We start from the raw sequence: 8458 nt of genomic DNA, 5'->3' as shown, positions 1-8458 counted from the left end.
TACAACCAAAAACGTAAAAGGTACTGTATAGTTTGGTGTTAGGCCGTGTACACACCATCGGTCCAAACCGATGAAAACGGACCGAAGTTCAGTTTCATCGGACCATACCGACCGTGTGTACGGCCCATCGGTCCTTTGTCCTTCGGACAAAAATTATAGAACTTACTTTAAAATCGAACCGATGGACCGCTGACCGATAGGTCCAAACCGATGGTTAGTATACAAAAGCATCGGTTCAAAACCCGCGCATGCTCAGACTAAATGAGGGGACGGGAGCGCTCGTTCTTGTAAAACTCGCGCTCGTTTTGGAGATGGCACATTCTACATTTTTAAAATTAGTGTCTCGTTTATTCCTGCGCAGTTTTTTTCTTCGTTCTATTGCTAGAATACGTTGGGGCAGATTCACATACAATTGGACAGGCGCAGCGTATCAGAGATACGCCGCCGTATCTTACCTGGCGTAAATTCAAAACCAGGAAGAATTTGCGCCGTAAGTTACGGCGGCGTAGTGTTTTTCTGGCGGCGTATTTGAAATTGGGCGGGTTGGGGCGGGTTTCATTTAAATGAAGCGCGTCCCCGCGCCAAATGAAATGCGCATGCGTAGTTCCTATATTTCCCGCCATGCATTGCGCTAAATGACGTTGCAACAACGTAATTTTTTTAACTTAGACGTGACTTATGTCCATCCCTATTCACGGACGACTTACGCTAAAAAAAATCAAATTTCGACGCGGGAACGACGGCCATACTTTAACATGGCAAGTCTATCTATACGCCACAAAATAGCAGCTTTAACTATACGCCGGAAAAAGCCAACTACAGACGACGTAAGAGAATGCGACGACCGCGCGTACGTTCGTGGATCGTCGGAAAAAGCTCATTTGCATACCCGACGCGGGAAACAACGCGAACTCCACCCAGCGGACGCCGAAGTATTGCATCTGCGATCCGAAGGCGTACGAAGCCGTACGCCTGTCGGATCTTACCCAGATGCCGTCGTATCTTGGTTTGAGGATTCAAACTAAAGATACGACGCAGGAAATTTGAAAGTACGCCGGCGTATCAGTAGATACGCCGGCGTACTTGCTCTGTGAATCTGCCCCGTTGTTTTGCTGATGCTATTTAGACAGAGTTCTCCCATACTGATTTCTTTTCTTTTTTGCTTGTGATTTCATGTTTTTTTATGTTTTTTTCGCAAGCCAGATTTTCAAAATATTTTTGTTGTACTTCACATGTATTTTTTTTGTTTTTTTTTGTTTTGGAGAAATGTTTTTTTAAATTTCTTTTTTTGGGGGACATTTATTTTTATTTTTTTATGGAGTTATTTTTTTTTTGTGTCAAGTTATCACACCAATGTTACCCCCCCCCCTCAAGGAGGTTGTGTCCTTTGTTAATTACACATTGTATTTTGGAAATGTTTGATGGCTATTCACCAGAAAAACACAATAGACAAGATTTGAACTGAAATTAAATTACCATTTATTCTGGCCAATGTTTTTTTGAAAATTTGAGAAATTCACAAAATACATGCAGAGGTTTTGGACACCAAAGGCACAGTCCACCATGATCAAGAACAAAATCAACAACCTCAGGAGTCACAATGTGCTCCCCCCCAAATCACAGAAATCATAAACAGCAGCAGATGATATACATGACCCCAAGCTGTGGTACTACAACAACCTCAGTTTGTGGCCAAATCAGCTGGAAGCCAGGGAATCACTTTCTGGTCTTCCTTACAGCCTTCCTTCCAGGCTGCCTTGCAGTGGAACTTCCACGGCCCCGTCCACGGCCCCTTGCAGGTGGTGATGATGTGGCAGCAGGAGCAAGATGAGAAGCAGGCCGGGCCGGGTCACTGAAATCAGTGTCCCTTGACAGCAGGTCCCTTCTCGCCCACCAAATGACCTTATTAATCATGTCTTTGGCCAGGCCCCTTTGTTTCATTTTAGTCTCATCTGGCCATAACACTCTCCATGTGGCCATGCGGCCTCAGAATTTTCAAGGGGCGATTTGGCAAAGCTCAGTTGCGACGGCATGTGGTTTTTCTTGAGGCATGGCTTTTTCCTTGCAACCTTCCCATACATGACACATTTGTGGAGAATTTGTGATAGTGTTGTCACATGCACACAATGACCACTTTCTCATAAATTCCTGCAACTGCTTCAGAGTTGCTGTAAGCCTCTTGGTAGCCTCTCTGACTAGTTTCCTTCTGGCTCTTTCATCCAGTTTTGAGCAACGTCCTGATCCAGGGAGGGTCTGTGTTGTACCAAATACCTTCTACTGCTTAATAATAGACTTTACTGTTCTTGTAGGCATTGATAACCCCTTTGAAATTGTTTTGTATTCATCTCCTGACTTGTGCCTGTCCATGACTTTATCCCGAAGATTGCTTAACAGTGGCTTGCCACCCATAGTTGATTGTTTGTTTCAGTTGTACTACCAGGGACTGAAATGCTCCAGGAAAGCTCTATTTATACTGAGCTAATTAAAATGACCAAAGCTGATTGCAGTTGAAAGTCAAATGACTTTGTGTGCCATTAAGGAGGTGATTAGTAACACTTGATTTTGTTTACAAGTCATTCAGTGATGTTGGAACAGGAAGGGGCCATTCCCAAACTGTTCCCACAAAGTTGGGAGCAGGAAATTGTCCAAAATGTCATGGTATGCTGATGCCTTAAGAGTTCCCTTCACTGGAAATAAGGGGCCAATCCCAACCCCTGAAAAACAACCCCACACCATAATCCCCCCTCCACCAAATGATTTGGACCAGTGCACAAAGCAAGGTCCCTAAAAACATGGATGAGCGAGTTTGGGGTGGAAGAACTTGACTGGCCTGCACAGAGTCCTATACTCAACCCGATAGAACACATTTAGGAAGAATTACAGCAGAGACTCCAAGCCAGGTCTTTTTGTTCAACATCAGTGCCTGATCTCATAAATGCGCTTCTGGAAGAATGGTCAAACATTCCCATAAACACACTCCTAAACCTTGTGGACAGCCTTCCCAGAAGAGTTGAAGCTGTTATAGTTGCAAAGGTGGGTCAACTCAACCATAAGGACTAAGCTTTTGGGAAAATAGCGTATATTTATGTGTGTGCGCTAGAACTCTCTCTCTCTCTATATATATATATATACTGTGTGTATATATATATATATATATATATATATATATATATATATATATATATATATATATATATATATATATATATATATATATATATATATATATATATGCAGTATATACGGTATGTGTGTACTTGATCATGATTATTTTTTACTTTTTGTAAAATGTCTTAACAATATTAATAGCTTTGTAGATTTTTTTAACAGACCTTTTTATGGTGATATAAATGTTGGCACCTTTGAATTGCTAGAATGGAGAGTGTTAGGTAATGCTCATGAATAGCAGGCTACTGTAGGTGAGAAACAAACATGCTAATAAGAGTGGCACCAATGTCACAGAGGCTGATAGCAGATGAGGAGGCACCCTCAGAAGGTGTGGGATGAAGCCATGCAAATATTTCCTGGGTTCGTGCACCTTTCCAGCTGTTCAAAGCCACATCAAAGATTTAAAAGGCTAATGATGGCACACAGTGAGGAGCCACGTGGTCTGTGCATAATATTCTTCACATGAAGGAAGGCAGCGATGGGAGAGCGCTGCACTTCAGAAAGAGCCTGTGATGCCAAAGGCTGCCCCATCTGTCATTATTCCTGGAAATTAGGAAGCGTTCTCTGGTATCTGTGGGGCAGGCAATATTCTGCACTGAAATAAGGACATTGCTTTCTCATGGATGAAGATTATATTACCTCTGGGGTAGTTGATTTATTGTGTGACTTTCCAGCTGCTTTGGAACTACAAGTTTCAGAATGTAACACAAAATCTCAGGAATGCCAAATTTGTGGGAAAAAAATCTAGGCAATAAAAAAGAAATAGCATAATAAATTGCTTCACAAGCCATGTTGTAATACAAAGTGGAGTTCCACCTGGTTCTGTGTTTATTAAAAGTCAGCAGCTACAAAAAGTGTAGCTGATAACTTTTAATAAACACACATTCACCTGTCCCATTGTCCAGCGATGCCTAGGTGGCCCTTAGCGGAAGTGGGAACTGGGTACCTGTCAAAACCAGGCCCCCCCCCCCCCAAACAATGACATGCCAAATGTGGCATGTCAGGGGGTAATAAGTGCTTTAATGGTATTAAAAAATCACCTTCCTTTTTTAATCTGCAGCGCTGTAATTTTCTGTAAAATCCAATGCAATATGGCAACCTGGAGGTCTTTTGTGCACAGCTGGTATACAGGACACCCCCAAAAATGTAATTTCCTGCTTGTGTGATTGGCTCACTGGTTTTCTCAGAGGTCTGCGCTAGGATCAACGCTGTATCCTGGCCTAGGCCACCTAGGCCAACAAGGCCCAGGTCTAGGGCAGCACTTTGCAGGGGGGCAGCACAGAAAGAGTCCCCGCCGCCTTGTGCTACACTGTTAGTGTAGCGCCAGTCTTATGGGGCAGACTGGGCAGAGAGGCAAATTAGTCTAGGGCCTCGATAAAGCAGCCGCACTGCTTCCGGTATGTAGGCGGTCGGCATTCCTCAACTGTGGGGGATGCGTGCTTCTAATTTTGACTGTCCTATCATCCTGGACCACAAAGCTTCCTCAATGTGCAATTTATTTTCTGTTGCACCATTGGCATGGTTGTATCTTCTTATTCCTCTTCATAAAATTATCAGAAATTTGTGCTTAAAGTAGAACTATAGGCAACACTTTTTTTTTTCATTTTGGATAGTTTAAGAGAGAGTTATAGCCCCGGTGAGTTTATTTATGTACCACCCCAGTCCCATTGCAGATATTTCCCTTCACTTCCTGCCCCATAGCCAAACAGGAAGTGAGAGAAAATCTATGCAAATTAAGGGACTCCATTGCCCCCCCCCCCAGGCCCTCAGAACTAGTGTCCCCACTCTAAATTTTCAGGGTGGGTCTTAAACAGCAAGGGGTCTGACCTTGACAGGAAGGGGTGGGTCAAATTTAAATTAGGGGATGCACGAGTTTAGTCAGGCCTAGGGAAGCACAAAACCTAAATATACTACTGGCTAGGATGCAAGTCAGATTTTTCTAAAGGGATGCAGACACAGCTTTCCTCAGAACATAGAAATATCAGCTGCTTAAAAATTAACCAGCCACACTTATTTAGAAGGAGTATGCAAATGGTCTGGTAAAATAAAAAGCTATTTCTTTACAGCAAACGAATTATCCGTTGTTTAAGGAACAAGCTTTGTAAACTGACAGCTCTTGGCCCAGATTCACGAAGCAGATACGACGGTGTATCTCAGATACACCATCGTATCTCGGATTTTTTCTGGTCCTATCTATGCACCTGATTCATAGAATCAGATACGCATAGATAGGGCTGAGATCCGACAGTGTCACACTGTGTTACACTGTCGGATCTTTTTTTCGATTTAAAAATGGCGTTCCCGCTGATTTACACTGAATAATATGTAAATCAGCGAGATACGCGAAATTCACGACCGTACGCGGACCCGACGCGGTGTTCTTACGTCGTTTCCGTAGCGCGGTACCCGTCGTATACTTACCCATGCTAAAAGCAGGGGTAAGTATTGTTAAGTATGGCCGTCGTTCCCGCGTCGATTTGTATTTTTTTACGTAGTTTCCGTAAGTCGTTCTCGAATACGGAACTACGTAGTTTGCGTACGCATCGAAACCACTGACGTCCTATTGACGTCAGTGGGAGCAGGGGCGGACTGACAACTCATGGGGCCCCCGGGCAATAGAAGATTATGGGGCCCCTCTGGCTTACAGATGACCACCACGCCAGGAGGTAGTGCAGAGGCGGGCAGCTAAAATCTTGGGATATTCACATTAAAAGCATGTCATTTTCGGACATATCAGGGACAGATCTAAAAAAAACACAGATTTTTACATACTGTCCCTGGTTTTACTGAGCCTGGCAACCCGGATGGGGCCCCCTAGTGGCATGGGGCCCTCGGGCAGTGCCCGAGTGACTCAATGGTCAGTCCGCCCCTGAGTGGGAGCAATGCACGCCGGGAAATTCCCCGGACGACGCATGCGTATTTAAATCGGCGCGGGAGCGCGCTTGATTTAAATATGACACTCCCCTAGCCGCGGAATTTGAATTCCGCTGGGGGAGTTAGGATCCGCCGTCGCAAGTTTGGAGGTAAGTGTTTTGTGAATTTGACACTTTCCTCACAAACTTGCGAGGGCGGATCTTAATTCACATAGGTTACACGGATCTAAAGATCCGCTAACCTTTGTGAATCTGGCCCCTTATGTCTAGAGACAACTTGAACCTTGTTGCAATTACAGAGACATGGTTCAATGATTCAAATGAGTATACCAGGATATACATTATACAGGAACAACAGAGTAGGGAAGATGGGAGGTGGAGTTGCCACATACGGTATGTCAAAAATAGCATAACGCTAACATTAATCCAAAAAATCAAATCAAATACGCAAAATCCTCTGGGTCTGCCTTTTAATCAGAGAGGGACCTTCCCTTAGAACTGGTGTAGTACAATACAGACCCTCAGGACAGACTAAAGATTATGATAACTTGTTGATTGACAAGATAACTTAAATGGCAATGAAGGGAGAGGTTTTGATTATGGGTAACTTCAACATGCCTGACATTAACTGCTATTACAAGCAGGAGCAGGGATGTAATGGAAGCACTGAATGGGTAACCACATTCTAGACCTAGTACTTACAAACTTTCTAAAGGGAATCAAATGGGAATCAACTGTCTGATGTTGAGGTGGGTGAGAATTTGGGTTTTAGTGATAACCAATGTCTTAGGTTTGATATTAAAACAACAGCTGAAAAATCATATACAAAAACAAAAGTTTTAGATTTCAAAAGGACACATTTTGCTGAAATGGGGACATTTCTAAATAGATAATTGAAAGGTTGATGTAAAATGTAATCAATGGGCACTAATAAAGTCTACCATCTTGGTGGCAACTAGAATATATGCCAGGTAAGTTAGTAAAAATAAACGGAAGAAAAAAAAGGTATGGTTACCTAAAGAGGTAAATAGGATAAAAAAAGAAGAACAAAATCAGCATATAGAAGATTCAAGGAAACAGGAGGTGTAGCTGACAGACAAAAGCATACAAATAGACAAAAGGGCGGGTCTAACACAGTGTTGTGACTTTTTATCACCTGCCTCATTTAACCACTTACCCCCCGGACCATATTGCTGCCCAAAGACCAGAGTACTTTTTGCGATTCGGGACTGCGTCGCTTTAACAGACAATTGCGCGGTCGTGCGACGTGGCTCCCAAACAAAATTGGCGTCCTTTTTTTCCCACAAATAGAGCTTTCTTTTGGTGGTATTTGATCACCTCTGCGGTTTTTAGTTTTTGCGCTATAAACAAAAATAGAGCGACAATTTTGAAAAAAATGAATATTTTTTACATTTTGCTATAATAAATATCCCCCAAAAATATATAAAAAAACATTTTTTTTCCTCAGTTTAGGCCGATACGTTTTCTTCTACATATTTTTCGTAAAAAAAAAAATCGCAATAGGCGTTTATTGATTGGTTTGCGCAAAAGTTATAGCGTTTACAAAATAGGGGGTATTTTTATGTCATTTTTATTATATTTTTTTTACTAGTAATGGCGGCGATCAGCGATTTTTTTTTCCGGTACTGCGACATTATGGCGGACACTTCGGACACTTTTGACACATTTTTGGGACCATTGGCATTTTTATAGCGATCAGTGCTATAAAAATGCATTGGATTACTATAAAAATGCCACTGGCAGTGAAGGGGTTAACACTAGGGGGCGGGGAAGGGGTTAAGTATGCCTGGGTGTGTTCTTACTGTGGGGGGGGGGTGGCCTCACTAGGGGAAACACTGATCCTCGGTTCATACATTGTATGAACCGAAGATCAGCATTTCCCCTGCTGACAGGACCGGGAGCTGTGTGTTTACACACACAGCTCCCGGTCCCCGCTCTGTACCGAGCGATCGCGTGTGCCCGGCGGCGATCGCACCCGCCGGGCACACGCACGGGAGTCGGGGGCGCGCGGGGGGCGCGCGCCTCCGGCGGCGCACGCGCCCCTAGTGGCGGGTGGGAGAGAGGACGTCATATTACGTGCTCTCGCCCAGCAGAGCCACCTTGTGGACGTATAATGACGGTGCGCCGTCGGCAAGTGGTTAAAACATTTTCAGAAATACGTGAAAGTCATAAACTTCCGGCATCAGAAATTTTTCGCTACTTACAAATTAAAAACTTCTTTGCACCATATTTACAAGGTATAAATAAATTGAGTCACATGACGCAGTTTGAACGAATATGTAAACAAGATCCTAATTCAAGAGGACTCATTTCAATACTATATAGCCAACTAAGTACTAAGCTTACCACAAAATTACCTTCATATGCTGAAAAATGGATGAACGACCTTGGTTTCA

This window comes from Rana temporaria, chromosome 3 (genome assembly GCF_905171775.1).
Source record: "Rana temporaria chromosome 3, aRanTem1.1, whole genome shotgun sequence".
NCBI lineage: Eukaryota > Metazoa > Chordata > Amphibia > Anura > Ranidae > Rana > Rana temporaria.
Note: the sequence above shows the minus strand (reverse complement) of the source record.